General features: G+C 32.7%; 1 protein-coding gene across 5 annotated transcripts in view; it reads left to right on the top strand.

Moving 5' to 3' along the window:
* The first annotated feature begins 2,154 nt into the window (after positions 1-2,154).
* LOC108915405 (talin-2) overlaps positions 2,155-7,890 on the top strand; it is a 53,861-nt gene continuing 48,125 nt past the window's right edge. For 3 of the 5 annotated variants that reach the window (XR_001964720.1, XM_018721426.1, XM_018721427.1), the window contains exon 1: positions 2,160-2,468. The gene's annotated coding sequence lies outside the window, so the exon portion shown is untranslated. Of the gene's footprint in view, positions 2,469-7,890 lie in introns of all 5 variants that reach the window. The other 2 variants (XM_018721428.2, XM_018721425.1) reach the window with 2 other exon arrangements.

Below are 7,890 nucleotides of genomic sequence, written 5' to 3'. Positions count from 1 at the left end.
GAGTTCATTTTATTAGTTAATCTTTATTTGTGGTGTGTTATTCTATAAAATAATAAAAATTGTTTTTTCAGAAATGTTGCTACATTTTAAAAACTAACAATATTAGATATAGAACATGCTTAATAAAAGTTGAAATAGACCGATATGTGAATATAGTAGAACAATAAAATACAGGGTGTTCCATTTGAAAAATTTTAGAAAATCGTTTAAACTTTCTAAAAATGATCGTATTATAAAAATGCCCTGTATAAAATATCGATATTAACTAATATAGGAGCCTTTGTCTAACATTTGACTATAACTCGGTCTAATTATGTTTTTCCAAGTGTTAGTAGCTGAAAGTTAATACAACTTCTTCGGGGTCATATTTTTCCAAAATTCGAAGAATTTTCTACATAACTTGGCAACCCCGCACTAAAATTGTAAACTGTTTATATTGCCAAATATAGAATTTTCTCGGAAATCCATATGTTTAAAAATATACAGGGTGTACCATTTAAAAAATGTAATATTTGGCGTGTTTATATAAACTTTTTTTATGTATTACTGAGTAACAAGGGAGTTATTTTACTTTCTCACATTAATAAGCCTCACCCTGTATGTATACTTATTCAAGTAATAAATATTCCAGAACGTACCAGAAAGTACCATTATTTGCAAATACCTTCATTTTATTAAAATTGACCAGAATATAGCAAATTTTTGAGTAGTTTTCTTTTTGTTTTTAAACACTTTTCTACTCCATTAATAATCTACATACTATTCTACGAAATTTCGCACCAAACTTCCCTTTATAACCCAACAGTTCAAATTAATGAAAAAAATCAATTCAGACTACTTCTCAAGGACAAATAACTTGTTAAGCAAGGTTCATACAGTCGCGAATTAAACAAACAAAACACACACGCCAAATTCAAAGAAAATATTATTCAACGATTAAACAATCAGGCACTCTCGAATAATAAGGCAGGAAGCAGTATCGGCTACAATGTGTCAGCAGAGAGCCCTTCAGCGCCCAAGTGAATAGCGGTTTCTCTTATTTCTAATGATGTCCCAGTCTAACGGCTCCGTAATTATTATGAGTTGAATTGCTAATGCAATAAACCGACCCTAACAATATCGTTAAGTAGAAACCCTTATGTAAAAACATCCCTCGCAGTCCGGGTCGCCTCCCTCAACTTGCGGCATCGTTATTCATATTTATCTTTATCTGTACTGTCGCAATTGCGTGATATGTAATGAGGGAAAAAAATTCAAAAATAAAATACACAGGAATACAAGAAGTAGGCATTTATCAAGTAAGTGCAAATAATTAATAGAAATAAATTTAAAAATGTAAAAAGGATACGACATGGCTAAGCCTATCAAATCAACTTAATACCAGTGATGTGACGTCATACACTCTGCCGTGTCGACAGAAACAGTTCAGATTACAATACCCATATTTACTTCTATTGTTAAAAATATACATTAGACATTTTTTGTAAACAGACAACTAGAATATAGAAAAACATTGATAAGATTTACAACAAATTTCTGCCCTGTGCTAAGTACTTAATAGAATAGGAACACAACGGGTGATATTCCCTGTCGAGTTACCACTGTGTTTTCTAACTTAATTACATGTCCCTAATTAACACTGCTAAAATAGATTAGGTAAAAGTGTTAATACATAATATCTCTCTCAATAAAATTTATTTATCTAAAATCTAAACCAACAGATACAAGTTAACCTTTCATAATACCTACCTAATTTCTTTAATTTTCTTAATATCTACGGATTGAAGAAATATAAATAAATGCATAACTGGTAGGTGTAAAATATTACCAAACCCATAATAATCGAAAGTTGCGTAGGAACAGACATATAGGACACCTCAATTTTGAAGAATTCGAATCATGTACACTTAACATTCTTATCAATGATAAATAAAATGTTACCTATAAAAGAGCAATATTTAAAAATAAACCACTTCTTTTTGCAATTTCATTATTTATTTCTAGGAATAATTAACAACACACTTTCATATACAAATACATTCCCTTTAATAAATTCATTGATAAATAAATAAGGCTAGCAGTCACGCCTAATACGGTTATAGATACAAATCAATTCTGTGAAATCGCTTCATTATACACAGAAAGCTCTACCTACGTACAACTCCATGTAAATTTCAAGAGTCGGTGAATAACTAAGCAAATCTAATTACTAACATACAGTTGTTATATTATTAATTAGTCCCAGCGGACCGTTGTTAAGATAATGAAATTTTATTTTAATTATTAAAAGGAATTAATCGCAGAGATAAATATTACACGCCACTGTCGCGCGGTGCGGCGTGTTTCTTCGAGAGGTCGCCACCTTCGCGATCAGTTGCGATCTAACTAAGCTGGGCGTGTGAGTTTTGCAAATCCGAGTATTTAGTGTTTGTTTTTATAGATATGTAACAATTGGATAATTAAATAAGGTAACGTACCCTTTTTACGTATTTTTAACTTTGTTGTGTGTTTGTTGCGCAATCCAAATCCGGCTAGTAAAAGAGATATGGACGTTTGAAGTATCATCTGTTTTGATGTGAGCCATTAAAGGGGTTAAAAATATATCATCAATAAAAACTTTATTAGCTTTAACAATATAAATGTACTGCTAGTACCTCTGGGTCCATATCAAAAATATTGGCTGGATATCCAGATGCCATTACAGATAGATTTCCATTTTCCTGTTATAAGGTAAATAAAAAAGTATTAAGTAATTTTGACAGATACATATTACCTGGTGCACCTATATGTTAATCTAATTATTAGCTTAATTTAATAGGGGTTACTCGTCGAAGGAGCACCATCGTGTAATAAATAGTCTGTAGCATCATTTTAAATTTCACTGATATTTCTTGAGCTAATCAATATTTCTGACGTTGGCTTTATTTATATTCTAGCCTGGCGCACCAAGGCCTGTTTGATTCGGTGCTTTAACTCTGACAGCGGCGCGTGCAAAAAGGCACAGGATGATGCAAAATTAAAAAATTATTTCACCATTTGCGATTCCAAATATTTTATTATATGCTAAAATTACGTGATGACGGATATACACTTCCGGAGGGATAAGAAACCGCACACATATTGATAACTATATTTATTTTTAATGGTGAATATTCCGGCGATTCCCCTGCTTCCTTCCAGTTGAACAGATATTACCGATAATGGCGATAATTATGATACACGATTTATAATAATTACATGCAGATGAAATTTATAATCTAACTAAACCAAACCGATTGCCACAATTTTCAAGGTAAAAGGAAGTTTGTCATTTTCAACTTATAAGTGTATTGAAACAACTAAAATTGTTGCATGTTAATTTACTAAATAAGGTAATATCTGATCATCAGACGATCTGGATTTGTGTCATTACACAATTATTGCACTGACGGGCTCCGGAGAAAATTACCAATAGGAAATTAACGATTTTTAATTAATTAAACCATTAAGAAGCTGTTTAAATATGTCGTAAACCGCCTAATAGACATTATATAACAGTATCTCTGCACTTAGAGATTAACATAAAATATTATTAAAGACGTTAAAAAAATTATTGTTATTTCCGTGACACTGTTTCAGAATTAGCTCATACACGAATATAATCGATTCGCAATGGTTTCTGAAGTATGAAGATAATTAGTTGGCGTTTCTGGTAGTCGCCTGAGATTAATTTTAATAGTTTCGATTCTCGGAAATCATTATCGGACTGATGGATTTTTAAAAGAGCTTCTCGTTTCGTCCAACCACCTTATACGATGCAATATAAAAATAAAAATAACATCACAGCTGCTTAGTATTAAAGAATATTTATTTTATTTCCGGTAGCTTTTTATAGGTGTTTATAGAAATTAAATTACTAGATTTGTTGTAAAATTACAGTCCACCTAATATGTCCATTAGATAAAATCTAGAAAATAAAGAGCAGAAGCTTTTTTTGTACATTTTACAATAAACTAGAACTAGAAAATAAAGAGCAAAAGCTTTTTTGTACATTTTACAATAATCTTGGCATTTACATGGCTCTTCCCCAAGCTAGAACAATAACGATTGGTGTACAGAGAGCTGTAGAGCCAACATCGGTCGTTTTGTCAAGCGGAAAACTCTGCATTAAGGGGTAAGGAAAACCAAAATGATGGATGTCGATCGGGCAACTGCATGTAGTCTCGCGCGGGCCCTAACAAGATGTTAATGCCCTGCGTAAATAATGGGGTGTTAACTCATGGCATATCCCAAGAAAATCCTCTGTAGTCATTAATTCCGGCCATGAAACGATCGAGGCGGAATTGTTCCCGCTCGTTAGTTGGGGGTGTCCTCCAGGCGTATTTTTTCAGAATCATATCGAAGTCAGGAAATGATTTTTAATTCGAGTAAGAAAACATTCTGTAATTATTAAATGAACGAATTACTGTTATAATTTAAAGAGCCAAGGAACTAGAGAAAGAAATTGTAACGATTGCGCCACCTACTAGTGAACATTTGTACCAAAACTAGGTAGTTGTGTTTTCATCATAGATAGAAGTAATTTTCGTCATTTACCCCAAGAATGTGACATTACCGTGTTTAACTTTATTTGATCGAAATAAAAAAAAGATTTTAAATTATTTGAAAATAGTGAAGTGAAGTGAAGAGCTGAATTAAATCTGTTAACGAATGTTAAACCCCTCTATTTCCGTGATGCTAGTTTAAAGGATAACAGAACACAAACACAAATCATTTTTGTCAAATATGAGGCTTCCTTTTGGAACTGATTCCGTTATCATTATTTACGGTTTTGTCACAGAGCACCTTGTAACTTTTTAAACACTTCGATAAGGAAAACAAAGCGAGTTCTAATCGCCAGCTGTGAAGCATTTTATTACTGTTTATGTTTTGTGTTAATAATGATATAAAGGTTAATAAACAGGTAGGAATTGCCATCAAAGAAGGCGTGAACTTCTGATTGTGAGCGGTCGCACGGTAACAAATAAGGGCCTTAAGGTGGATTGTCAAGGTTCTACTTTTTTTAGTAGTTGTATTTCAGTGCAAATGTGAACCATAGTGTATCATTGATAAATACCGTTGGTACTATGAAAATTACTGTATATTTTAATTGCTTTGATTCATCTAACTAGTTTGCAAGGTTTGATTTCGAAACTTCTGTAGTCAGTGTAAACAATAAATAATCAGTCCTTTAAATCTTGCCTAATTATTTGAACTAACTGGTATCGGATAATCCTGAGAATAATAAATTAATCTTTTCGAGGCTCTAGTAAAAAAGTATATCAACTTACGTTGAAATAAAATTGAAAAAAATATGAAACGATTTATTGAAATCTAGATTAGGCTATTTGTATGAAAAAATAACAACTCACTTTAGATGATTTATTTAGTACCAGATTTTGTAGAATATCCTCGTATTTTATATCTACTTACATTTAGGTGGGAATATTTTATTTATTATGATAACTAAATCATTTTGAAAGATGTTGGCACCGTTCTTCTGTTTTTTACACTCAATGATCATGGCCGGTCTGATTGTACAGTCAGTTCAAAAAATATTTAATTTGAAAAATCGCATATCTTGCTTTAAAGTCGTATCAAATATTTATATAGCAGCTATGTCGTTGAACCTAAGTTTAATGAACTTTTTGGTATTTTTCAAATAAAAATAAAAAATACGTATTCAAACTTTGCCAAATTTCAATAATTCTCCAAAATTATTGATAGGTACGCTATCCGTTAAAAAAATAGATTTCTTCAAATTGCTGTTTCATATTGTACTAGCAATTACTAAAAATAAATAGGTACACGTTATCCATACTATGTTCTATGTCTGCCTCGTAAAATCGTAAAAAAATAACTTATTGAACATAATTCAAAGACCTTGCCTTAAATACGTATGGTATTAAATATATTTAACAAACCAATGGTATTGGATCAAGGCTAGTTAAATTTCGCAGTATTGCTCTTCTCTATGTCTACAAGGATGGCCAGAAGTACGGAATAAAATTCATATCTATTGAATGAGTTATTTTTTTTTAAAAGCCCCCTAACCCCCAGCTACCCCTACTTTTTTTTCAAATGGAAACATAAGGCATGAGGAGGCTCGTTGAAAAGCTTATAGAAAACTGAATCCAGCCATACCAAATAAACAAGTTTCATTTTTTCAATAGCAAGGTTTTTAGGGTTGTATAAAACACCTACTTAACAAGTGAAATAAAATTTAATTATCTTCAGTGTTATCCTCCATGAATTCGCACAGAATAAAATAAAGAATTTGGAACTGTACCTATCACTGCTAACGCAAAAAAGATATATTTTTTATATTGCGTTTTTTTGGTACCACTTACTTGCCAGGCTTTCTGGTTAATTTTTCGCTTTAGTTGTAAATTGGATTTTGAAACGTTACTATTGTGTCAAAATCAAGTTATTTACTGAATTGCAATGGTATTGTCGGAAAGGCAACGCATCGAAGTCTTGATATTGCTGGGATGTGGAGACAAAATAAGAAGTCAGGCTGAAGTGCGCGATTTATTTAAAGCGAAATATCCCGAAAACCAAATCTCGCAAGGGACAGTTAGTAAAATATTTCACAAATTTGAGGAACACGGTACAGTACAGATTTTGCCCAAAACTGGACGGGCACGTGCTTTGAATGAAGAAAGGAAATTAGACATTGCATTAGAACTTGTTAAAAATCCTCAGACTTCAACTGTTTCATTGGCCCGCAATCACGGTGCTTCTCGAACTGCAATTCGAATGTTTCTGAAACAAGAGAAATACCACCCCTATAAGGTATGTCTTGTCCAAGAGCTTTTGGAAGACGATTATGATAGGCGATTACAATTTTGTGAAGAAATGAGATGAGACGGTGTGACGACAATAATGGTTTTCAACGAGACGTACTTTTTTCGGATGAAGCTATACGTTTTATTTAAATGGAGTGGTTAACAGGCACAACTATCGCTTTTGGTCCCAGGAAAATCCACACTGGACATGCGAATCGCATACGCAGCATCCACAGAAAGTTAATGAATGGGCATCAACAACAGAATCTTAGGCCCATTCTTTTTTTTAGAAAATCTTACTGCCGCACGCTACCTGGATTTCCTAACATTTGACCTGATACCTGCTCTAGCTGTGATTTTCCCTCATGAAATTGATCCAGATATACCGAGTGAAAGTATTTGGTTCCAACAAGATGGCACTCCCCCACATTTTGGTAAGATAGATGAAATGTTTCCAAATCGCTGGATTGGTAGACGGGGTACAGTTGAATGACCGCCAAGATCCCCCGACTTAACACCTTTGGATTATTTTCTTTGGGGATATTTGAAAGAAAGAGTCTACCAGGACAGACCGGATAATATTGAGAATTTAAAGAATAAGATTAGGGCGGAGATGCATAATTTACCAGCTGAAGTCATTCAGAATGCTGTGGACAGCTTTTACTATTGTTTTGGAGAATGCCAAATAGTGAATGGAGGACATTTTCAGCATTTGCGAAATTGAGTTTATTTTTGTAAATTATCTAGTTGTTTCAATTTCTAAATGAAAAAAAACTTGCTATTGAAAAAATAAAATTTGTTTATTTGGTATGGCTGGATTCAGTTTTCTGTAAGCTTCTCAACGAGCCACCCTCATGCCTTATGTTTCCATTTGAAAAAAAAAAGTAGGGGTACCTGGAGGTTAGGGGGTTGAAGAAAAATTAATTATTATATCGAAAGATGGGAAAAAATCAAAATCAGTTAACATCCCTATATGGTATGATTTCAGGAGATCCAGCTATAAATTTTGAAATATGTAATGCGCAACTGGAAAATATTTTTCTTAAAGTAGTAGTGAAGTAAAAAGATACACCTATCTTGGTCT

Source organism: Anoplophora glabripennis, unplaced genomic scaffold, assembly GCF_000390285.2.
Source record: "Anoplophora glabripennis isolate ALB-LARVAE unplaced genomic scaffold, Agla_2.0 scaffold722, whole genome shotgun sequence".
Taxonomy (NCBI): Eukaryota; Metazoa; Arthropoda; class Insecta; order Coleoptera; family Cerambycidae; genus Anoplophora; species Anoplophora glabripennis.
The sequence above is the reverse complement of the archived record's forward strand: the minus strand, read 5'-3'. Positions and strand labels throughout refer to the sequence as shown.